General features: G+C 36.1%; 1 protein-coding gene across 3 annotated transcripts in view; it reads right to left on the bottom strand.

The window, feature by feature from the left end:
• LOC123269956 (protein madd-4) overlaps nucleotides 1-26,432 on the bottom strand; it is a 257,068-nt gene that overhangs the window by 193,280 nt on the left and 37,356 nt on the right. The window lies entirely within an intron of this gene.

The raw sequence follows: 26,432 nt of genomic DNA, 5'->3' as shown, positions 1-26,432 counted from the left end.
GAATAATTGAATAACCGAAACGTTACGCGTTTTCCATTTATTTTGCGCTACCCAAAGATTTTTGTTTTATTTTATATATCAATTAAGCTTTGAAAGCATTTACAGTTTTTTTTATCACTTTTATGCATACATTCACATAAAAATAAGTTTTTTAAATATTTTTATTTTATTTTGCACAAATTTGTTACATAGAAGGAAAATACAAAATACTATTTCACGTATGTTATATTTCAATGTTTCAATATTTTTCAATATATATGGTTTGTTTAGAATAGTAGATTTTGAAATGCACAAAAGTACTCAGAGGATTATTATTATTTAACAATTGTGAATATTTTCGAACGATCACTTAACGGCTTATGGCTTGTCCAATTAATTATTTAGTTAATGACTAGAACACGGCTTATTTATCATTATCGTTAATTGATTGCCAATTACATAATTATGTTGTTTACTATATAATAAACGCTAGTTTAGTTATATACCTGTTGGATCGTTATTTTAATTACTACTCTCATTAATCTGATGGTCATACAAGGTTGTTTTGGATGAATAATTAACTGAACAAATTAACGATCTAGTGACAAAATTAAGGAGGCTAGATTTTGTATATTCTAGTTCTGATAAAGTGATGATACCGTTCGATGCTTGAGTCACATATTCTTACTAACTTATTCTGCTATTTGTGAAGTATTAGAAAGGGATTTTAAATTCGAAAAAAGTGTTTTTTTACATAACTTCGAAATTGCTTGACAAATTATTTTTTAAATCAGAAGTTCTTTTTATACTCAAAAACTACATTGAACGCTGCAAACTGTATTACAACCGGTTGATTCATCCAGGAAATGTTACAATTTAAAATTTTCAAAAAAGTGGTACATAAAAAAAAACCATTAGATTTTCGATCTCGAAAATTTAATTGAAGCATTTAATTAGCCATAAATTAAACACCGTAAATAAATATTGTTACTTGAATAATGACCGAGATACTGATGGTCAATGATGGATGAGTCAATGCTAGCTTTACAGACGTTAATAGTTGTATTTGTGAGCTTAAATAGATGAAAACTTTACCATAGGAAATTTTTCGAGCGTTTTGAGTTTGAATTTGGATACCTATTGAACAGATAATTTCTTAAATATTCATTTGTGACTTTCAAAAGTTGATTGCGTGTAGTAAAACGAAAGAGAAAATCAAAATAAACCTATAAAATTTACCTATTAAGTAATGTACAAAATTGTAACGCTTAAAATCACGATAACTTTTTAAATAGATTCATATTATCCATTAAGGATTTAATATCTGGAATGGCTATCAAATTGGTCATCGTTTAACTATAAATAATGTATGATGAAAAAATAAATGTCATTAGGCTTCTGTAAATCTTTGTGAATCGGTAAATTTTTTCTTTACGCATATGCATTATAATTTCGGCCGATGTTTAGTTCAGTGAGAGAAGGTCACCTAGCAAAATATTTAAAATAGAAATTACGTTAATAATCGCCCGAGTCGAAATATCAGACCCGTTTAAGCTGTAAAAGTTTCCAAATCCTTTGTAGTTCAATTCGCCGCCTTAGGAAACGCCTGTTTTGGCAGTAAAAGTCGGAGTGAACTATGGATACAGTGAAAACATTTCCACTGAGTTCCGTTTTCAATGTAAATTTTATCCAAAGAATAATAATAATAATGCAGAGTCGAAACATCAGACCCGTTTTAGCTGTAAAAGTCGGGGTGAACTAAAGTCATAGTGAAAACAGCTCCACTGAGTTCCGTTTTCAATGTAAATTTTATCCAAAGAATAATAAATAATAATAATAATAATAATAATAATAATAAGAATACTAATATCATTATTAGCAGATTTCATAATAATCTAACTATTGCAGTCGTCCTTATAGCGCAACTTTCAAAAAATTCACCCATTTTCTGAATCAGCTTGACAAACTGAGTCAGAAAATATCTTTCATTCAAAAGTTTATATGTCGCGTTCCAGATACCATAAAGGCGTATACCGGCAAAAGGCCCCGGTGAAAAGCTATCGGTGCGTATAAAATAATTTTTTTCGGGAATCGACGAATTTTCGTCTGAAATGTGCAGAAATGCAGAAAAAAAATTTTATACGTCCTTATGGCTCCCGGGACCCACCTCGGATGCCATAAGGGCGTATAATAAAAATTTTTTTTTCGGGAATTAACTTATTTTTACCTGAAAGGTTAAGAAATACAAAAAAAAATTTTCTCAAAATTAAAATTTTTTTTGAAAATTTAATTTTTTTTTGTCCAAAAAAAATTTTTAGTTTGGAGAAAAATTTTTTTTTGCATTTCTGCACGTTTCATACAAAAATAAAATGATTACCGAAAAAAATGAACCAATATATTTTTGTATTAAACGTGCAGAAAAGCAAAAAAACATTTTACTTCAAATTAAAAATTTTTTTTGGACTTCGGGCTCTAGTTGGGTTAGAACCTGCATCCCTAGGCACGGTACAACAAAAGTAATTATTATTATTTAAATTTTTATTATTATTCAACGCCTGGTTAGACTGTAATCCTGTCAAAATGGGACAAAACTCCACAATTTACAGTCAAACCAGGCGTCGAGTTTATATAGTATTTAACTGAGCAGTCTTTCCTGACCACTCAATTTTCTAAGAATTGTTGGAAAAAAGTACAGCTTAAACAGGTCTGAATTTTCGACTCGGGGTGGCAATAATAATTCTTTTTTTCTACTTGACTTTATGAATCAGCAATAGAATATATTTTTTGAGTCGTAAACTTTTATAGTTTCCATACTATTGAAAAATTGAATTATTTAAAGATCTAAATGTTGATTTTGAGCATAAATATTTACACTAAACTCTTTTTTTTTTTTTTTAAGTAAGATACCAAATCATTAAAAAAATTTCCACCCTATTTATGTTAAATTTAATTAATTTTTTTTTTTAGGAAATGACTTAGGAGAAGTTAATTAAAAATAATTGCTTTAGCGTATCTTAATACTTAATGCTAAACTTGAAAGAAAAAAAAATTATTCCGGTATATCTTTATAGGGATATAAAGAGCGAATCTTGATGTACTACTACTAACAAAAATCATCTAAGTACCACAACCTTATTTAAATCCAATGCCTAAATAATTTGTCGATTATTTCTACGATTTTCTAAATTTTCATTTTTCGTATACCAAGTTATGTAATGTATATTAGATATGGGTCATTCCACCAAATAAGAACATTTTTACGGGGCGACCCTCGCAGATTATGTTTAAAATTTATGAAGGTGTTCTCTATAATAAGAAATAAATTCCCTACAAGTTTCAGCCCTTAACATGCAGCGGTTCTGGAGTTATGATTTTTTGAAATTTTGAAAAAAAATTTTTTTTAACTTTTTATTAATTTTTCTGAAGAAGAAAGCTTTTTTATTAAAATCCACGAAAAATCTTATCTTGTGGGAAAAATGCTCAGCTTTTGAATGAAAATATCCATTTTATTATAAACACATCAAAAGACCCTTTGAAATCCAATTAAAGTGGAAAAATTGATTTTTCTCGGTGTGCGGTGCAAGGTAAATCCAATTTGACTTTTTTTTCTGAAAAATCAGAGTTTTTTACATAAAATATATGGTTTTCACGATGTGCATATTTTTTGTTCAATCGCAATTAAATTAAACGTAAAATCTTTATAATTAAAATACTTTTATTTTTGAACTTTTTTCAGATGTTGATACAGTTTTAATAAGAGCATATCCAATTTTATCATTTATCGGTAAAAGTGTGCAATGTCTGTGTGCCCTTTACCGTTTTTGATAAAGAATATCGTACGTCTAACACATTTTTTTTGGCTAAATAATCATCATTCGTTATGAAAGTAAAATCAACGCCTGTAAAATTCTTGATTGTCCAGGAATTCAAATACATGCGGCAGAATGAATTTATATTGCCAACAATAATTGTATATGACAAATAAGAATAGTATCATAATAGAAATAAAATAATAATAGAATTTATATTACAAATAAAAATTATTTGTAAAATAAAAATATGGTCGTCACAAAATTATCTCATTTTCTTAATTATATCAATAAATATTGGACATAAAATCACTACCGTATATGCACAAGAAAAGATAAACGAAAACAAATTTTATTTTGTGTTAAATGGGGTCTTTTTAATGTATTCCGATAACTTATCACTTACCACAATATATTCAACTAATAAATTAAATTAACAGTCACTGCAAAAGAACCTTGAAAAACCATAAATACAAAACTGTTCTAACGAAATTTAATTTGACAAAAAAAAAACCTATTTCCTTAAATAAATGAATTAGGAACTTAATTGTCCTCATATATTTTTAATAATATGGATTAGTAACAAAATAATTCTGTTTGTCATTTTAGAAGGTTATGAAATATGTCAGCGCACTCCACTACTGCGCAACGTAGAGCGCTCCCAACTATACCGTTTGACTCTGAGAACAATCCCGTAGAGCTCTGAGAGCTCAACAACATTGAGTTATCAGAACTAAATAACATTTTGTTACTGTAACTCTACAACGAACAGTAAACTGTGTATAGTTGTGGTAACTCTACAGTTACGTTACCAGAAATTTTTTTTTTCCGTGTGTAAAAGACATCAATACCCTATTTCTTAAATTGCATTGAAAAATGAAATATCATATCAAGTGTAGAAATCGATTTTTCATTAATCTTTTTTTTTCTGTACCTCATAAAAGTGTGGTAGTACATAAATATTGCTATATATGTGCTTGAACAATTTTAAAAAGCGCCTAGGGCCATCAAAACCCGCGACCCGACACCATTACCCGAACCAATCGACCTCATCTCCTATACCTTGATTATATAGCATCTGCAAGAAGCGTACGTTTATATCATCCCTTGCTAAATGTCATTATGATATCCTACTTATTTTTTACGGGCAATTTTATATTTTCTTATTCAAATATTTCCTACCTGATTTTTTGATATTTCAATTAACCTCTTTTTCTATTTTTATTTTGCATGTGACTCATAACGAGCCAACGTGTGGGAGTGTTCTACTCTCGATATTCCGTCATGAGAAAATTTTGTTTTATAAAATCATTCTTGTATTCTCCTTCCCTTTTAAGTTGAACATTAAATCTGCGTAATTGTGGATGTCTCAGCAATGAGACTCTGAAAAAATTTAATTTCCGTAGTTTTCAATTTGCTTACTCGACACAGAAAAATATCTTTACTGAACCAAAAAAAAACTTTTTGAAAGATCTTAAGTTGTTTTGGAGCAAGATAAAATTTTCTTGGCTCAATCAAAGTTTACTCCAACCAAGAGAATTTTCGTTTTCGTAAATATTTTCTTGACCTAAGAAAATTAATTCTCTAACAAAAAAATTTTTTTTCTGAATATTGTATTTAACCAGAAATATTTACGGAAAAAAGTATGTTTAAAAACTATCCTTAAAATCTCAGTAATCGTGAGACATAACATGGCTTTCCTACTAACCGGTAGTTGAAATTATTTTATTATTTTTTTTAACAAATTTGGCCGTTTATTATCATAAAATTTTACCGAGCTTACTGTGAGCTAAACCAATAAAAAAAAACAATTAAATTTGTATTTAAAGAATGCTAATGGATCAAAGGTTGCACAATTTCTACAGATGATTACGATTTTAATGGTTATTTTTAAAAAAAATTTGGATTTGTGTAATTAAAAAATTATAACTAATACACCTAATTACTCTTCTTGAGTAAAAAAACTACATTTGGTGGATAAAGTTTTTTTTTTTGTCAAATACGTTATTATGATTAATCCTTAGGATGAATCTTATAGTGAAAATTCCTTGGAAATTTTCCGAAAAATTTATCGTCAATATGCTTTTATCTTTTTTCTATCATACTTCCTTGTCTTTTTTGAAAGAATTATTTCGTCATTCCTACTCTCAAGTATCGTTACGGTATAAAAAAGAATTACACACGAAATCTGTCGTTAATTTGCCGTTAAGGTAGTAAAATAAGATTTTCGCAATTTCGAACTTTCTTGTTAATTTTTTTTTTTTTTTTTAATTATTATTCGTTTATTTATCTCTTTCATTTTTTTCTATTTGTTATAAAGAGAACATGCACTTTTGGATTTTTTAAACTTTTTTGGTTAACACTTTAATTTATCGCACGTGCATGCTTGTAAGCAAAAATAGATTCAAAGAAACAAAGCAATGACATATGTATCAGAGCTTCCGTGCCAGGGCATTAGGGAAATCTAGCCAGAAGAGTCCGACTAGAGAATTTAAATATTCTCAGTGCAGGTTTTTATCGAATTTATTATTATTCTCAATTTCCAGTTACTTCTTTGTTTTCAGTAAGTTATTTAAACAAAAAAGACGATATCCATTTACAAAAGTAGTTTCATCTCCAACATGCATATGCAGGGCATTTTATTTTACAAGCCTAGCTCATAATATGGGTTCATTGTATATCCGTTGACAGGTTCATTATAATGTACCGAATGTTTTTTGTCTTTCACTACTCTCATTGACATGTCTTTATTTTACGGATAAAATTTCAAACCGCTTTGTCGCTATTTTTACTCAAATATCGTATTACATTTCACATAAAAAAAAAGGAAAAAAAAACAAGACTTCATTGAGATAAGTAATCATCCAGCTATTAAACAATTATGTAATTCGTTTTTTTTGAATTACTAAAATCTGAATTATTTTTTTGAATTACTAAAATCTGAATTATTTGTGGTAACGAATTAAAAATATTTCAATTTCACTAATATATTTTCACCCGTCAGATACAATGCGACACGTGTTTGACATTGACAACTCATCCCCTTAGCTCGTACTGTATAAATTTAAGCTGCAAGCAGAGCTATGACACGCGTTACTATAAAAGATTTTCTACAATTGAATTTCAGATAAATTTTTTGTGGTAATGAGATGATTTGTCACGAGAAGTTATAACGTTTCCCGAGACAATTAGGTTCTCTGAATGATCTATTACAGAATAAGCGTCTAGTGTCTAAGTACAAATTTATAAATTTTTTAGCTTAGCAATATCTTGGTGAGTAGAATTTCGATGCACTAGTGGTTTAAATAAATAAAGAAGATGAAAAATTAGTATTGGTGATATATTGTTTTAAGATTCTTGATTGACATGCATTATTTAATATTTTGAATGGATGGAAGAATTACTTTATTTGACTTGAGTAAAACAATTTTCATACTCAAAAAATTTTTAATTTTTGAAGATCAGATCATTACTGATTTCTAATAACTATTAATTTTGATTTCTGATAACTAATAATTTTTTAAATCAATTGTGTTTGAAGTGATAAATCGAATTCATTTTCAACTTTCTGTCATACAATAGTGAATTTTCGATAATTTAGAAATTTAGTGATTAAGAGAAAAGTTCAAGAAAGTAATAGTACATTAAGATACGAGTGGCTTAAATGAACGATTATGACACGGCGTGAAGTTAGCGCACGAGCGAAGTGAGTGCGCTAACACGCCGTAAATGATCGCTCATTTAAGCCACGAATATCTTACACTATTTTGTAGCACCAGTGTCCTAAATTCGTCTTCAGTTTTATTCAAATTTGAATATAAAAATTAATTAAGGAAAAGCAAAAATAGTATTTCATGCATAGCAGGACCGCAAGCATTCCAAATAAATAAAATTTAGAATGTTAAAATAAATAACTGCTTAAAAATAGTCTAATAGTATAATCGAATTGTAGTAATCGACAACGTATGAGTTGCACATACTATTTTTTATTACAAATGCGGCGATATATGTGGGCCCAAAATCGAGGTCCAGGGGCAGAGCCCCGGTGAGGTCCAGGGGCGAAGCCCTGGCGGGGGGTTAGGGGGGAGGGGGGGGGGGCGGAGCTCCCCCCAGTCCCAAAAACAAATGAAAAGTTAAAAAAAAAGAAACAAATATATATCAAATAATAAATCCAAAGTGATTAATATTAATTAACAAAAAATAAATTCACACATTGAAACAATCAATACATAAAATTAAATAACATTAAATTTAGCTATCACTTTATAATTTTTGAATTTTCTTAAAAATGTTAATTTCCACATTCTATTTATTTTTTCCGATTTTTTTTGAGATTTCTCAAAATCTATCGGTCCGAATCGATTCAAATTTATAGAAAATCTAAGTTTAAGGGAACTCTTTAGAACACCGTTTGGTAGATTCCGATCGGTTCAATCGTTCAAAAGTTATAAGCGATTCACATACTTACACACACACACACACACACACACACACACACACACACACACACACACACACACACACACACACACACACACACACACACACACACACACACACACACATACATACAGACATAGTGACACCCTCACAACATTCGTCAGCAGCAGCTTATTGAAAGGAAACTATTCTTGGGAAGTCTTAAACACCTACACCGCCAGCGACCACAGTGCAATACTTTGGGAAATATCGGCTGGCCGGGACCCTCAAAGTGCAACTAGACAAAGTAATGCAGCTGGATGGAAAGTGAAAGACTTTGACTCGGAAGCTTTGGTAGTAGCCTTAGACAGTGACTCGACCATCATCACAGGAAATGCTCTAGAGAAGACGAAGGACTTAATGACGAGAATTGCCCAGGCGTGCGACACCTGCATGCCCCGTAAGTGTGGCATCAATAAAAGACCATCGGTGCACTGGTGGAATGATCAGATTAACGCCCTTCGCACAGCTTGTCACAAAAAGAGAAGATTATCACAGCGTGGCCACCGACGACCTAACTCTGCGGAGCTAGTCGCAGAATACAAAAAGGCCCGTCGAGAACTGAACAAGGCCATCAAAGATAACAAAAGACGCTGTTGGAAGGAACTCGTCGATGAGGTAGAAAAGGACCCATGGGGCATACCGTATAGGGTGGTCATGACCCACCTGAAGCGCCAGCCAATGCCATCACCTACGTGTCCACAGCTCCTGGAAAGAATAGTTTCTACGCTGTTTCCTCAACAAAGTAAGTTCAGCTATTCTTCATTGCCAGTAAATCGAGAAGACATTCCACCTGTCACAGAAGAGGAACTGATGGAGGCGTGCAACCGAGTAGGGAATAATAAGGCGCCGGGATTGGATGGAATCCCGAATATTGCATTAAAAACAGCTATTGAATCAGCGCCAAATCTATTCTTAGATACCTACGATTCGTGCCTCACAGAAGGGATTTTTCCTAGAAGATGGAAACAGCAAAAACTTGTACTTCTCCCTAAAGGGAAGAAGCCACCGGACGAGCCATCATCCTACCGACCACTCTGCATGCTGGATACAGCGGGTAAGATATTAGAGCGTATAATGCACCAACGAATAGAAGCAGCCGTCGATCCACTCTTAGCAGAAGGCCAGTATGGTTTCCGGAAAGGACGATCAACGCTGGATGCGATCAACCTGGTGGTCGATACAGCTAAGGAGGCAATCGCAGGAACTAGATGGAAGGGTGGAACGAAGAAGTACTGCCTGGTGGCTGCCTTGGACATCAAAAATGCTTTCAATTCCGCTAACTGGGACTGCATCATGCGAGCTCTCGAAGATAAAGAAGTGCCAGGATACCTGCGCAGAATGGTAGCAAACTACTTTACAGACAGAGTCCTCAAATATGACACGAAAAACGGTCCAAGGGAGTACGAAATAACCGGAGGAGTGCCACAGGGCTCGGTTTTGGGTCCTTTGCTGTGGAACATCATGTATGATGGTCTCCTGAGAGTTGCATTACCATCAGAGGTGAAACTTGTTGCATATGCCGATGATTTAGCGGTAGTGATTGTCGCGAAACACTTGGAAGAGCCAAGCACAAAACCTCCATATTAAAGCAAATTTTTAAGGGAGTTGGGAAAGAACGGATAGGGGGAAGGGGGGGACCTACTCAGTGGGAATTTTTCCGTAATTGAAAAAATAATCAGACAGCCCAGACTGGGAATCGAACCCAGATCTCTCGGTTACGCGCCAAGGGCTCTACCAGTTAAGCTATCCGAGACAAGTACTGACTACTTTATTCAGTCACGTATATAAGACCCACCGAGCAAACAACGCCACCGTCCATTTTACGGTAAAGAGCTTTTGTGGAGTTAGCCAAGCACAAAACTGAAGCTGTGCTCATCACCAGCAGAAAGATCGTAGAAAACATCAAGCTGAATGTCGGCGAGCAGGAGATCGCATCGCAACCATTTATCCGATATCTAGGGGTGACGCTGGATGCCCGTCTGAACTTTAAGCAACAGGTCGAACACGTAAGTGCTAAAGCATCAGCGGTGGTAACTAGTCTATCAAGACTGATGCCGAATGTTGGAGGCCCGAAGCAGGGCAGAAGACTATTGCTGTCGTCAGTAGTCACATCAGTGCTCACATATGGAATATCCGTTTGGGCAGACGCGCTGGTGACCCAAGAATCATGGAGAAAAGCCGGACCGGTCTACCGATTAAGTGCACTGAGAGTTGCAAGCGCCTTCCGCACAATATCCGAGGAGGCAGTGTGCGTCATTTCTGGAACTCTGCCTCTTAGAGTCCTAGCTGAGAAAAGACGGAACCTATACCACCGAAAGAGGTCATCTACACTGAGCGCTGAAGAACTGAAAACTGAAGAGCGACATCATAGTATAGCAACATGGCAACAACTATGGGATGCTGCGGAGAAGGGAAGATGGACTCATCGACTTATACCAAGAATTGACGTTTGGCTTAACCGGAATCACGGCGAGGCCAACTACTATCTGACCTAGATGTTGTCAGGACCCGGCTGTTTCCGGGAGTACCTTCATCGCTTTAAGCACGATAATTCCCCAGTGTCCGTCTAGCCCAAGAGTTGCTGAAAATGCGGAGCACGTTTTCTTTGAGTGCCCTCGTTTTAACCCACAGCGTGATGAGTTAGAGAAGATCCTGAACAAGAAAATCACACCAGAGTCAATAGTAGAAGAAATGCTGTCATCCGAAGCTGCCTGGAACGCCACAAGCACGTTTACCACTGAAGTGCTTACAGAGCTGCGTTCCAATGAAAGAAAAAGGGCAAATGACAGAAACTAGAAGGAAGGAAAAATAACACCTTAGCCACCAGAAGGAATAGCAGTAGCTAGATCCTCCCCCCACGAATTAATGCCTGACGGCAGTTTCCATGAGGGATTAGAGGAAAGAAGAAAAGGGGTTTAGAGTTTAGTGGGTAGGGGCGTTAGCGTCGAGTTTTAGTATGACGCTGCATCGAGTCGCCACATATCCAGGCCGAACAGCTATGCCTGGAATCCGTAAAAGGGATTCCCCCCCCCCCTAAGTTAAAAAAAACACACACACACACACATACACATACAGACAGACATAGTGACAATCTCGTGGGGATAGTCAGGGAAGCTTCCAGTGACCTTAAAACGTCGAGATCTGATGAAAACTCGATTTTTGCAAAACAGGGTGAAAACAATAACTTCCCGATTTTTCGAAAATCTTCGATTTTCTTAGCGGGAAGTTAAAGATTTTTTTTAAGAATTTTTCCAAAATTTTGGTATATTCGTTCATCGTAGAGCAAAGGTAAACTAATAAGATGTTAAAAAACCACAAAAAGTGATAATCGGCTAAGGGGGGCCGCTCTGCCCCACCTTTCCCTACATACATACAGACATACAGACACCATCGCGGGAATAGTCAGGGAAGCTTTCTAGGACCTCAAAACGTCGAGATCTGATGAAACCTCGATTTTCGAAAAACGGGGTAAAAACAATAACTTCCCAATTTTTGAAAATTTTCAATTTTCTTAGCGGAAAGTTAAGAAAAATAAAATAGCATTTAAATAAACATTAACTATTTTCAACTTCCCGCTAAGAAAATCGAAGATTTTCGAAAAATCGGGAAGTTATCGGTTTCACCCCGTTTTGCAAAAATCGAGGTTTCAACAGATCTCGACATTTTGAAGCCCTCAGAAACTTTCCTGACTATTTTCACGATGATGTCCGTACATCTGTGTGTGTGTGTGTTTTTTTTTTTTTTTCCCTTAGGGGGGGGGGAATCCTTTTTACGGATTCTAGGCATAGCTGTTTGGCCTGGATATGTGGCGACTCGACGCAGCGTCATACTAAAACTCAACGCTGACGCCCCTACCCACTAAACCCTAAACCCCTTTCTCTTCTATCCTTTGATCCCCCATGGTACCGCCGTAAGGCATTTCTTCGCGGGGGGGAGGAATTAGCTGCCGCTCTTCCTTCTGGTGGCTAAGATGTTATTTCTTCCTTCTAGATTCTGTCTTTCGCTCTTTTCCTCTCAATGGATCGCAACTCTGTAAGCACTTTTGTAGCAAAAGTGCTTGTGGCGTTCCATGCAGCTTCTGATGACAACATTGCTTCTACTATTGACTCTGGTTGGGTTCTCTTTTTCAGAATCTTCTCTAACTCATCGCGCTGTTGGTTGAAACGTGGACACACAAAGAAAACATGCTCCGCATCTTCATTGACCCTTGGACAGGACGGGCACTCTGGGGTATCATCGTGCTTAAAGCGGTGAAGATACTTCCGATAACATCCGTGTCCTGATAACATCTGCGTTAAATAATAGTTGATCTCACCGTGACTCCGGTTGAACCACACATCAATCCGAGGTATGAGACGGTACGTCCACCGATCTTTCTCTGCAGCATTCCACTCCTGTTGCCATCTTGCGATGCTGTGTTGCCGTTCTTCCCTTCTAAGTTCTTCAGAGCTCAGTGTGGTTGACCTTTTTCATTGATATAGGTTTCGTCTTTCCTCAGCTAGGACTCTGAGAGGCAGAGTACCGGAAATAACACACACTGCTTCCTCTGATATTGTGCGGAAGGCGCTAGCTACGCGTAGGGCACTCAGTCGATATACTGGTCCAGCCTTTCTCCATGATTCTTGCGTCTTTAGTGCGTCGGCCCAAATGGATATTCCGTAACTGAGCACCGATGTGACTACTGATGACAATAATAGCCTCCTGCTCTGCTTTGGGCCTCCGACGTTCGGCATCAGTCGTGCGAGACTAGCCCTCACTACTGACGCTTTGGCACTGACATGTTCCACTTGCTGCTTGAAGTTGAGTCGGGCATCAAGCATCACTCCCAAATATCGGATATAAGGTTGTGATGTGATTTCTTGTTCGCCGACTTTCAGCTTAATGGTCTCTACCACTTTTCTGCTGGTAATAAGCACTGCCTCAGTCTTGTGTTGCGCCAGTTGCAGGTTCACTGCGTCCATCCACCGGTTAACGCGCTCAAAAGTGAGATCGAACATATGGTTTATCTCGTCAAGGTATTTGGCAACGATCACTACGGCTACATCATCTGCATATGCTACGAGTTTGACGTTTCTTGGCAGAGTTAGTCTTAATAGACCTTCATACATAATATTCCACAGGAGCGGGCCTAGAACTGAACCTTGTGGTACACCTCCAGTAATATCATACTCCCTCGGACCGTTCTTCGTATCATACTTCAGGACCCTATTTTCAAAGTAGCTTGCTACGATCTTAATAAGGTATACTGGTACATTCTTCTCTTGGAGGGCCTCCATGATGCATTCTCAATTGGCGGAGTTGAAGGCGTTTCTGATGTCTAGAGTCGCCACCAGGCAATACTTCTTCGTTCCACCCTTCCACCTGGTTCCTGCAATTGCTTCCTTGGCCGTATTAACAACCAGTTTGATTGCGTCCATGGTTGATCGTCCTTTCCGAAATCCATACTGATTGTCTGCCAGGAGTGGGTCGATTACTGCTTCGATTCTCTGGTGAATTATGCGTTCAAATATCTTACCCGCTGTATCAAGCATGCAAAGTGGGCGGTAAGATGACGGTTCATCCGGTGGCTTTTTCCCTTTAGGAAGCAGCACTAACTGTTGTTGTTTCCACTTTCGAGGAAAAATCCCTTCTTTGAGGCAGGTGATGTAAATATCCAGGAATAATGCCGATGCTGCCTTTATAGCTGTTTTTAAGGCAATATTAGGGATTTCGTCTAATCCTGGTGCTTTATTATTCCATACGCGGTTGCAAGCCTCCGTCAGTTCTTCGTCCGTGACAGGTGGAATGTCCTCCAGTTCGCCTTGAGCTAACTGGTAATGAAGCTCGCGTTGCTGCGGAAACAGCGCGGTAACGATTCTCTGCCGAAGTTGTGGGCATGTGCTTGCCGGCATTTGTTTGACTTTTAGGTGAGTCATGACCACCTTGTACGGTCTACCCCACAGGACTTTGTCCACCTCGTTGATGAGCTCTTTCCAGCATTGCCTCTTACTATCCTTGATATCTCTGTTCAATGATCGACGGGTTTTTTTGTACTCTGCGACCAGCTCCGCAGAATTAGGTCGTCGATAGCCACGTGTGTGTGTGTGTGTATTTTTTTTTTTTTTTTGGCCTGGATATGTGACGACTCGACGCAGCGTCATACTAAAACTTGACGCTAATGCCCCTACTCACTAAACCCTAAACCCCTTTTCTTCTTTCCTCTAATCTCTCATGGAAACCGCCGTCAAGCATTACTTCGTGAGGGATCTAGCTACTGCTCTTCCTTCTGATGGCTAAAGTGTTAACTTCCTTCCTTATATCTTCTGATATTTGCTCTTCTTCTTTCGGTGGAACGCAAGTCTGTCAGGACTTCTGTTGCAAACGTGTTGGTAGCGTTCCAGGCCGATTCTGATAACAACATTGATTCCACTAGTGAATCTGGTTGCATTCTCTGGTTGAGGATCCTCTCCAACTCTTCACGCTTTGAATCGAAACGAGGACATACAAAAAAGACGTGCTCCGCATTTTCAGCAACTCCTGGGCAGGACGGGCACTCCGAAGAATCATCATGCTTAAAGCGGTGTAGATACTCTCGAAAGTACCCGTGTCCCGACAACATCTGTGTAAGATAGTAATTGACCTCGCCGTGATTCCGGTTAAGCCAAATGTCGATCCGAGGTATGAGGCGGTGCGTCCACCTATCCTTCTCTGCGGCATCCCATTGTAGTTGCCATCGGCCTATGCTGTTCTGCCGTTCTTCAATTCTAAGTTCTTCAGGGCTCAGTGTAGTTGACTTTTTTCGTTGGTAAAGGGCCCGTCTTTCCTCTGCTAGTATTCTAAGAGGTAGGGTTCCGGCAATGACGCACACTGCTTCTTCTGATATTGTGCGTAAGGCACTGGCAACTCTCAGAGCGCTCTGTCTATAAATTGGACTCGCTTTTCGTCACGATTCTTGCGTCTCTAATGCGTCAGCCCAAATGGATATGCCATATGTGAGCACGGATGTTACTACTGATGACAGCAGTAGTCTTTTGCTCTGCTTTGGTCCACCAACGTTAGGCATCAGTCGTGCTAGGCTCACTCTAACTACTGATGCTTTGGCAGTCACATATTCGACTTGTTGCTTGAAATTGAGTCGAGCATCAAGCATCACTCCCAGGTACCGAATGTACGGTTGTGATGTGATCTCATGTTCTCCAACTTGTAACTTGATGTTTCCATCACTTTCCTGCTGGTAATGAGCACTGCTTCGATTTTATGCTTAGCTAATTGTAAGTTCACCGTATCTATCCATAAGTTAATCCGTCTAAATGTAATGTCGAAGGCCAGATTTATCTCTTCGAGATGCTTCGCGACAATCACCACGGCAACATTATCTGCATATGCTACCAGTTTCACTTTTGCTGGCAATGCTATGTTCAGGAGACTATCATACATGATGTTCCATAGCAGAGGACCTAGAACTGAGCCCTGTGGTACACCAACAGTAATATCATACTCCTTAGGAACACTTTTTGTGTCATATTTGAGGACTCTGTTTGTGAAGTAGCTTGCTACCATTTTACGCAAATTCCCTGGAACTCGTTTCTCTTCGAGGGCGCGCATTACGCAGTCGCAGTTAGCAGAGTTGAAAACATTTTTGATGTCTAATGCAGCCACCAAACAATACTTTTTTGTGCTGCGATTCTATCTCTTTCCAGCAATCGCATCCTTAGCTGTGTTGACGACCAGGTTGATTGCATCCAGGATTGACCGTCCTTTTCGGAAACCAAATTGGTTGTCTGCCAGGAGTGAATTAACTACTGCTTCTATTCTTTGGTGAATTATCCGCTCTAATATCTTACCCGCCGTGTCTAACATGCAGAGTGGACGGTAAGATGATGGTTCGTCAGGTGGCTTCTTACCTTTCGGGAGCAGTACAAGTCTTTGCCGCTTCCACCTTTCAGGAAAGTCTCCTTCCTTGAGACACGCATTGTAGGTATCTATGAATAATTCCGGCGCTGCTTTAATAGATGTTTTTAAAGTAATGTTTAGAATTCCATCCAATACCGGTGACTCATTATTCCCTACACGATGGTATGCCTTCATCAATTCATCCTCTGTGACAGGTGGGATGTCTTCAGGGTCAGGCTGCAGTGACGAATAGATCAACTTACGTTGCTGAGGAAACAACGTACAGACGATTTTCTCTAGTAGTTATGGACATGTAGGTGACGGCATTGGTTGACATTTCAGGTGGGTCATGACCACCTTGTACGGTCTGTCCCACAGATCTTTCTCTACCTCTTCGACGAGTTCCTTCCAACAGCGTCTTTTGCTATCCTTGATGGCTCTATTCAATTCTCGATGGGCCTTTTTGTACTCTGCCACCAGTTCTGCAGAGTTAGGTCGACGGTAGCCACGCTGAGATATTCTTCTTCTTTTAAAACACTCTTTACGAAGAGTGCTGATATTATCGTTGCACCAGTGTACCGAAGATCGATGATTTATGCCACGTTTCCGAGCATCAAGCGTCGCAGGCTTGGGTCACCCTCTTCATTAGCTCTTTTGCTTTCTCTTCAGCACTCCCGGTTGGTAGTCGGGTCGCTATCTAAGGCTACTATCAAAGTAGCTGGATCAAAAGCTTTCACTTTCCATCCAACTGTGTTAGTTTGTCTGGTTGCTCTTCGGAGAAAGCGTAATGGTCGCTGGCAGTGTAGGTGTTAATAACTACCCAAGAATAGCTTCCTCTCGTAAGACTGCTGCTGACGAACGTAAGATCCACTATAAAACTTGCCTCTCCTTTTGAATATGTTGGAGTCTCACCAGTGTTAAGGAGGACAACATCTAGTGTGGCCATCGCTTCAAGTAAAGCCTTTCCTCGTGCATTGGTAAACTTGCTGCCCCAGTCTACTGCCCAAGAATTGAAGTCACCTGCTATTGCTACGGGAAAGTGTTGCTTAGCATCTTCGGTTAGATGATCAAGAAAATCGATGAATTGTTCCAAAGAAAAACTCGGCGGGGCATTGCAGCTGTAGAAACGAATTCTGTCTACCCATGCTGCTACAAATCCGGCTTCTCTGTTGTTGACTGCCTTCTGGAATGGTAATTTGTCACAGGACTAAATGACAGCTTTGTTGGTACTGTCCGATTCCCAGGGTTGGGTACTCAGATGTTTATATGGTTCTGCTGTCAGTACTAAGTCTAGCTCTAGTTCGCGCACGGTTTGTATGAGCAAATCATGTGCAGCCTCACAATGAGGTTGAGCTGCAGTATCTTCATGCTCGTTTATTTGTCATTTTCTCAAGTGCCTCTTTGAAAACCGGGCATCTGTATGTGCCAGCATGGTGGGCAGCGTCCTGCGCACCTTGATCGTCAGCGCATAATATACATTTGGCTGGATTTTTGCAATCAGCAATCTTGTATCCTTCTCTTCCGCACCTTATGCAGTGCTTAGATCGGTCGATTTCACTTTTGCACTGTGATCCAAAGTGCCAGCATTTGAAGCATTGTATCGGTCTCTTTGTTGCTCTCATTCGGCAGTTGACCCAGCCAATCCTTATTTGGCCCTTTCCTTCCAGTAGCTGTTGTGCTGCAGCTGCTGGTAGTGTCACTGTAGCCGTTTGCGTACCTCTGTAGGCCTTACGGATCTTGATAGCCTCTAATGGTATTTCGCAAGTTTCTCCGATTTCCGTTCTCAGGGCAGTCTGAATGTCCTCCTTCGTCGTGTCATCATTAATGTCTCGGATCTCGATGGTCTCCTGCGGTCATTTGCAGATTATTTCGGCCTCTTTTTGAAGAATATCCGTGATAGCCTTTTGCAAGGCTTGGCCTTTGTCAATACTCTTCTTTGAGAGCGTAATCAGCATGTCCCCGGTTTTGGTTTTATGGATCTTTTCCACGGTTGTGCAGACCTGTTCGTCAGGGATGGCCTGCTTTATACGACGCAATATTTCGGCGTACTTCTCCTTCTCGACCAGATGGATGATCAGTGTGTGTGTGTGTGTGTGTGTGTGTGTGTGTGTGTGTGTGTGTGTGTGTGTGTGTGTGTGTGTGTGTGTGTGTGTGTGTATGTGTGTGTGGGTGGGTGGGCGTGTAAGTGTGTGTGGGTGGGTGTGTAAGTGTGTGTGTGTGGGTGTGTAAGTGTGTGTGTGTGTGTGTGTGTGTGTGTGTGTGTGTGTGTGTGTGTGTGTGTGTGTGTGTGTGTGTGTGTGTGTGTGTGTGTGTGTGTGAGAGTGTGTGTGTGTGTGTGTGTGTGTGTGTGTGTGTGTGTCAACCTCTTATAACTTCTGAACGGCTTAACCGATTTGATCGCAGTTGGTGTCATTCGAAAGGACTTCGCCAAACTTAGATTTCCTGTGAGCTGGAACCGATTCGGTGAGCTCGAAGAGCTCAAAAACGTCATAAGTGCAATTTTAAGCGCCTAGGTATGGAATTAGCGGGAAGTTGCAGGGATGGCCTTCAGGGTCAATCGTTTTTCTAATTTTTATTTATTTATCGAACGAATGAGCATTATAAGCTGTGCACTTTTGGATTTTGCCAAACTTTTTTTTTTCTAAATTTAGCATCCAAATTAATCTATTATGTGATGATAATACACAGTAAAAAAATTTTCGTAAAATTTAACATAAAATTTTGTGTAGATGATTTTTTTACATAAAATTTATGTTAATTCTACACAAACTGTTTATATTGATCAATCCATCCATTTTTTAATACACTCAAGTGTTAATTCAAAGTATAACTACACTTTTTTAATGTTACTGGCAAACCAATACTAAATTTATGTTAAAGAATACTCCCATTCGTTTAATAGTATAAATAACACTTTTTAAATGTCAATTCAACATAGTAACACAAATAATATGTTGAATTTACACAAAGATATGTTAAATTATGACGCCGCTCCGCTTTATTTTGCGCGGGATCTCGGGAGCACGAGCATAGTCACGTATGCCACACAAGATAGACATGTGAATGTGATAGCCTCAACGTCATTTTAATTTGGTGGATTTTGATTTGTGACATTACGTGAAATGCAGCTATTAAATCTACAATTGTAGTGTATAGCAATTAAAAAGTAAGTAAATAAATTGTAATTTATATTAAAACATCCGATAACAGAATTATAACCTTAAAATTCATTACAAGGTTAATGTCCTTTCTAGTGTGAATCTAGAAGACAGAATAAATTTTAAATTATGAGGAAATAAATAAAATAAGAAAAATAATAAATTTTATGATTATGAATCTAGCAGACATTTTGATTTTTTTTTAACAAATTATTTACAAGTAGAAGAAGAGAAAAATTGCTTTTTACTTGTACACCTTTCTCGGTTTTTACAAGGCTGATCTCCCCTCTTTTTCTCCTAGCATTTACGCTTTTCTTGCTCTTCTTCTATATTGGACCTTAGCAAGTCCCACCCAACCCTTCCTCTGCTTTATATTGCGGCTGTGGACCGACTTGTGCTTTCTGTACCGCATTTGCCCTGAACCTCACCTCTCAGGCTGTTGGAACAGTAACATGGGAAAACCACAGAGAAAACCCATGATAGTACAGTCGGAGCTGGGCTAAGTCTACAGTGATTGATAAGAAACTCTTTTATATCGACCACTGGAGCATTAGGCCCCTCTTCTAGTGTGCAGAGATCCCTCGCGCTAACCAACGCCAACTAGAGTGGTCACCCATTAAAGTTGTTGCTTAAATGGGTGATCACCCAAGTCAGACGTGTGCCGCCCGGCTATCTTTGCCACTTTCAGAGGCTGGCAACGTAACGCACATATTTTTATTTATAATCACTGAAAAATAGTGGTGCGTGCCGGGATCGAACCCGGGTCCCACTCTTTCGAAAAGCGGGCACCGAGCTGACTAGGCTATTGCCAGCCTACAAATTGTATACAAGTAAAAAAATACTTAAAAAAAATTAGGAAAACGGTTGACCCTGAAGGCCATCCCTACAACTTCCTAGCAATTTTATACCTAAACGCTTGAAATTGCACTTATGACGTTTTAGAGCTCTTCGAGCTCATAAATACAATTTGTGTATTATTTTGAGCTCTCCGAGCTAAAAAAAATAGCTTTTGTATGCTTTTGAGCTCTTCGAGCAGAAACATTACTATGTATCATACAAAAAAAATTGAGCTAAAATTTTAACTTCGATCGTCATTTTTAACAATTTTCAAAATTTCAAAATTTGACAAATTTGGCATTTTTGAAAATTTTTTTCCAAAATATTTTTTTTTTCAATAACCCTAAGTGTCCCCGTTTAAACAAACAAAAGGTCATTCTTATATCTACAATGTCGTTCGAGATGTTACAAAAACAAAATTGAAAAACTGAAAAAATTGCAAAATTTTGAATTGGCATATCTTTGGAAAAAAATTTTTTTATTGTTTTTCCTCTGACAGAACTTTGTTTTATGATAAACGAAAACTTCTGATAAAAATTTGTCCAAATCGAAAGAGATCGATTCCACCTATTTGTCGATCTGACATGGAATGACCCAATTGCCAACTATTTCTTTACATTTCGAAATTTAGTCATTTTTAAATGGCTGTATCTAGTCATTTGTAGAGATAATCATACTTTGTTTTAGAGTTTTGTAAAGCTCAAAGACTACTTTAAGAATATAAAATCGTTTTTTGTAAAAAAATTGCGTAAATTATGTGTAAATTCAATTTAAAACAAAAAAGAATTTTTCCCATGTTAATCTAATGGGAAACTAAAATAAAAAAAGCGACCCCTTAGAGTTGAGCTATAGGGCTCGTGTTGGGTGAGGATTTTTTTTATATCAAATAGAAACATTTGAGAGGGTAAGAGTTAAAAAAAAAATTAAAAAGTTTTTTTGAATCACCCTAATATATCTAATATATAAAATTCTCGTGTCACAATGTTCGTTCCCATACTCCTCCGAAACGGCTTGACCGATTCTCATGAAATTTTTTATGCATATTCAGTAAGCCTGAGAATCGGCTACTATCTATTTTTCTAACCTCTAAGTGATAAGGGGTGTTCACCCTAAAAATTTTTTTTTTATTTTTTTGATAAAATTTTTTTTTTAATTTTTTTATTATGTGGCATCAAAAAATACATACAACTCTAAATTTGCACTTTTTTATCACCAACCCTTGCTTTTTAATAGTCATTTTCATAATTTTATCATTTTCTATCCCGCTCGATAACATCAATTATTATCACTTGGTAAGTTATCCCCTCCATGTGTCTACCGGTGTCACTTCTCACCCTGTAAACAGCACGGAGTAGGGATGTTACCTCTAAAGTTTTCGGCTATTATTAGTGTTTATGCTTCAAGCGTAGTAGTTAAACATTTTTACTATCTCAGTGTAACTCTCATATCAAATATATTCTCGAGTAACTTTATTATTTATTTATTAATAACTAATATTATTGAATATAATTAATTATTAATAACTAATAAAATTATTAATTTTGAGTGTAAATCGCATGATCAGTTAATTAAGTGACTTACATAACCTCTAAAATACTCAACACGTGTCACGAGTTCCCGCAAACAACGGCTATTGAGTTGTAAGTATAAATTATTTTTTACGTTTATTATAAAATCAAAAATTATTCTTTCTTATTTATAACGAAAATATTGTTGGGAATGGTGAAAAACGAATTCGGTGAAAGTTAGATTTTTATTACAATTGGGAAATTTTTTTTTGTGTTTACTTATAAGAGCCGTAACTTCGACAGAATTTTTTTTTTCACTATTTCTAACAATATGTATTTTCGATATAATTAAGAAACATAAAATTTTTCGCTTTCGTGAAACTATCTAATTTTTACATGTATATTTAATGTAATCAAAGATAAAATAAATGATTAATATAATAATTAAATATAATAATTAAATAATTCAATCAGTTCTATTCATGTGTGTTTTGTATTGTACAGTGAACAATGCCAACAAAACGCAAAGGGGCCAATTTGAGCCGTGATACAAATAAATCTAGAAGCATTCGAAATAGAAGAGCCCAAAGAACCGAAGAACAAGTTCAGGAAGAAAATACTGGAGCGCGTGTGAGAATGGCGCAATTGCGTCAAGAACAATCAGACGATATACGAGCTGAACGCAATGAAGTCATGAGATTAGAACAACGACAATCACACCGTTTTACTGTCAATAGACGCAGAGCTAATAAATGTTAAGACGTTGTCGATGAGTGATCGAGAGTGATCAATGAGTGATCGATGAGTGATCAAGTTTGTTTGTATTAGCTAAAGACGGGCTAACAAAAAATATTGTTCACGCTGCAGCATTAAGAAATTAATATTATGTAATTAATTAATTATATAAATAATTATTACTTTTAATAAATTAAAACAATTAAGGTTTGGTGTTTTGTTATTTTTAAACAACATTCCCTCATCGTTCACAGCGCTCCAGGCCTTTTTCACTCATATTCCACATCCTTATACACTTCCAATAAGTTAGTAATTTTTTTTCTACACTAGAAATTCTCTAGAAATTATTCACATGGCAAAACAACGTTTGCCGGGTCAGCTAGTATATATATATATATATATATATATATATATATATATATATATATATATATACTAGCTGTTACCCGCCCGCTTCGCTGGGCGCTTTATGAAATTGCATTTTTAGATCTAGACTTGAAATTTAATTAGAGTATTGTTTTGATTTGTACAGATTCCAAATGAGTATTGAAATTTTAGTTAAAGTCACTGCAAGTCTCATAAGTAAAGTTGAAATCTGTCTAGCTTCAATTGCAAAGAATTTTTTTGTTATTTAAAATTTTCTCAGTGACATCAATATTTTATAGAAAATAAATTTAGCATGTTTTTTACTAATTCTATGAAAATAAGTAGCCAAATCTATTTTTCACATACCCAGTGTTTGGAAAATGCATTCATTTTAATCAGATACATTCCCGCGATCCGGCAATAAGAACAATTTATAAGTTATGTAATCAGCAAAAATAATATGTATATAAAATTCTTAATCCGTTGACCGAATTACTACATGTAATGTTAAGTTTTGGAAACCTAGCAATTACTTTTTTCCCGCTGCTAAAGAGACGTTTGCTGTAAGGAAATTTTTAGTAAATGTTATTAAATCTCAATAGATATGGTTGAAGTTTCATGTTTCAAAAAGTTCTAGTTTATGAACAACAACATTTTCAGTAGATTTCATAGATATCTAACTATTTTATTTCATGAAACCAATTAATTTTCAGATAATTATCATAACCAAATATACGATCAGCATATAAACATAAATTTTCGACACTTAGTTCACCAAAAATAATAAGCTTCTTTTTCTTAAACTTTTTTTAAATGACGTTAAATCAATCAAATATCAAGGTTATGTAATAAAAACAAAAGAAAATCATATTAAAAACAAATGAATAAAAAATGAGAGTCTTTTGTTTTTCTTAGCGGGAAAAAATGTATGTAAAAGTAAATCGTAAAAAAAATGACAAATGGTTGATGAAATCCAAAAAATAAGTAACCCATAACCATCTACGGAAAATTCTGCGTCGAATGGTAGCAGTCCCATCCCGATAGCTTCAGTAGTTTTGACGTCAACTTTAGTCAAAGAAACCCTATTTCGCTTATATATATTACTCACGCATCCGCCCACGCATCTGCCCACGCATCCACCCACGCGTTGGTAGAGAGAACTAAATTCTCAAAAAAAAAAAAAAAAAAAAAAAAAAACGTAATACCCTTCATGCCTAATTGAAATAATTAGTGAAATTTTCCACCCACGCATCCGCCCATGCTTCTGCCCACGCATCCGCCCACGCGATGGTAGATGGAACTAAATTCTCAAAAAAAAAAAAAAAAAAAAAAAAAACGTAATACCCTTCCGATAAAAAAACAAATGAATTAAAGAAAAATGCTCGTCTTTTGTTTTTATGGGCGGGAAAAATGTTTATATAAGTTAAACAGAAATAAAATGGTGAAGGATTGATGGAATTCGAAAAATAAGTAGCCTATAACCATCTACAATTCATTCCGCGTCGAATGATCCTAGTCCCATGTCAATATATTCAGTAGTTTTTGCGTGATTGACGGTCTACGAAACCCACTTTCCCTATATAGATATATATATATATATATATATATATATATATATATATATATATATATATATATATATATATATATTAGGGTGTGCCAAAAAAAGACGATATTTTTTTTTTTCACTCTTAGCCCAAAATATGATAGGATATGTCTAAACAAAAATTCTGTCAAAAGGCCAGCTCTTAATTTCAATTTTAAGAGCTCCTTCATCGAACTTTAAGTTTTCCCATATAAATAACATGGAAAGTACGGTTTTAAACAGTATTTTACCCTGCAAGCTGTGAAGAAAATTTTTTTTGATAAAATGAATGATTGGACCTTTTTAAGCATTAAATTTCTGAGAAAAAATTTCATTGAGTCATAAATCAATCGTCATTATTTAAGTTTTTACGGATCTTTGAAATTTGAATTTTTGAAAATTTTACGTGTTTTTCATTTAACAGCCACACCATTGGAGATAGAAAAGGTAATTAAATAGCAATTTTGTCGTTCCTTTTATGCTCTATAACAACGTTGCTAACAATTTTTTTGTATAATCAATAACAAAAAAGCTACAGACCTACAAAGTTCTGTTTTTATTATTTTTCACTTTTTTTCAATTGAACTATCGATGATATAGAACAAAAAATTTAGTATAAATTTTTTAGTATATCAAATCTGCAACAAAATTGTATAGGTGAGATTTTTCGTATTATTGATGGTTAAAAGTTACAGGCTCAACAAATTCTATTTTTATGATTTTTCATCTATATCATGTAGTATATCAATAATATATATAAAAAATTAATAATAAATATAAAGTACATTCAATTTTTTACAAATTTATGCTTGGTAAACTTTATATACTGTCTGCAGTTCCTAGATCAAAATTGTTTACTAAAATCCAGTAAGAATCAGAAGAACTACAATAAGAATTTGTGAAATAGAACCCTCCTTCAAGTTGTTTACTATGACTAGATTATTATAATTATGGTTTATGATGAAATATACACGATTAGAGTAAATAATGATGATAATAAATTTATAATTACTTTGCAAATAAAACAGATAAAAAAGTTTTTTATAGTTTTGATTATATATTTAGACTCTAAAGAAATATGTTTCCTTTTCAACATCAATTAATCGCAATTTAACCTCTCCGTTTAAAAACTCAACATTTCAAAATACTATTTTTTGTCTCTCGTTCAAGCAGTTATTGATGAAAGTACCGCCTTTCAAATATCACTAAAAAATTAAAAAAATTCATTTGCTCCTTTAGACTTTTGACTAGTAGTCGAATTTAACTAATACTGAAAACTGACATGAGATTTAATACTAGATCATAGTGGTTTTTTCAGATAACAAATGACTATTCGTTGTAATGTATAATTTGATCGTAATTTTTGAAATAATTTTCTAAAACTCAATGAACATTTTTATATTCCAGAAAAAGCATGACAGAGATGATTATAAAGAGCTTTTGGAATTAGTGTTAATATTCTTAGGTGGTACTCCGAAAAACGGGATCAAATTTAGAGCTCCAGGACCAAATCATCATGCAAGATGGATGGCTAAGGCTCTATATGCTTTAAAAATCTTCATTTTTAAAAAACAGTTTAAAGTCAATGCAACTGAAGTAAATGGACTGAGATATGTCTGCTTATTTCTAGTTAATTTCTACACGGTTTCATGGTTTAATGCACCTTCTGCGATAAAGTCATCCTATCAAGATTTGAATCTGATCAAAAATCTTTATGAATTCCGTTCTGTCCATAAAAAAATGTCTGAAGCAGCAACGGTGACATTTTCAAGACACTTATGGTACTTGTCAGAAGAGTTGGTCGGGTTAGCTTTGTTTGATGACAGAGTTTCCTTACATGCTAAGAGACAAACCGTAACTGCAATAAAAACGCGAGAAAGTAATGCTTCGAATTCAAAAAAATTTATCGTCAAAGACGTAAGCTTATTATTATCGAAAAACATCGAAGATTTTGCTAGCAAGCAATCTCTATTTTTGTTTGAGCAGTATCAATTACCGTATCAATTTATGGACAAGGATCTAGAGCTCTGGGCATTTGATCAAGATTATCTACATTGCAAATCTGTGTTTTCAGACTTAAAAGTTGTCAACGATCTCGCTG

This window comes from Cotesia glomerata, linkage group LG7 (genome assembly GCF_020080835.1).
Source record: "Cotesia glomerata isolate CgM1 linkage group LG7, MPM_Cglom_v2.3, whole genome shotgun sequence".
NCBI classification, from domain to species: Eukaryota; Metazoa; Arthropoda; class Insecta; order Hymenoptera; family Braconidae; genus Cotesia; species Cotesia glomerata.
The sequence above is the reverse complement of the archived record's forward strand: the minus strand, read 5'-3'. Positions and strand labels throughout refer to the sequence as shown.